Source organism: Plasmopara halstedii (assembly GCF_900000015.1).
Source record: "Plasmopara halstedii genome assembly, contig: Scaffold_289, whole genome shotgun sequence".
Taxonomy (NCBI): Eukaryota; Oomycota; class Peronosporomycetes; order Peronosporales; family Peronosporaceae; genus Plasmopara; species Plasmopara halstedii.
The window spans coordinates 200,607-201,139 of record NW_020187210.1 but is presented as its reverse complement, the minus strand read 5'-3'; positions in this window follow the sequence as shown (position 1 = coordinate 201,139).

The following is a 533-nucleotide window of genomic DNA, read 5'->3' as shown; positions in this document are numbered from 1 at the left end:
ATCGGTCTGCGGGTGATCCGCTGTCGACATCTCCAATTTGGTGCCTAGCACCTTGAAGATAGTCGACCAAAATTTTCCCGTGAAACGGGGGTTTCTATCTGAAACAATCGACTCTGGGAGTCCGTGTTGTCGGGAAACACGACTCACGAACAGCGTTGCTGTCCCGGCCCCGTCGATGGTGTCTGACACCGCCGCCAAACGAGCCATCTTACTGAACCGGTCGACGAATACCACGACACCCGTGTTGCCTGCCAAATCTTTCGGCAGGCCAAACACAAAGTCCAAACTCATGGACTGCCAGTACCCAGTTGGTATCGGTAAGCTGGCCAGCGGAGCAGCCTTATCTGGAGAGGGTTTCACCCGTTGACACGTCTCACACGTGCGCACATAGGTGCTCGTCTATTTGTACAGCTTGGGCCACCAATAGTGGTGACTCACCGAGCTGTACGTTTTCTCAAGACCGAGATGACCACTGAGTATCGTGTCGTGAGCCTCATAGAGAATGCGATATTTCAAATTTTTATCATTAGGAG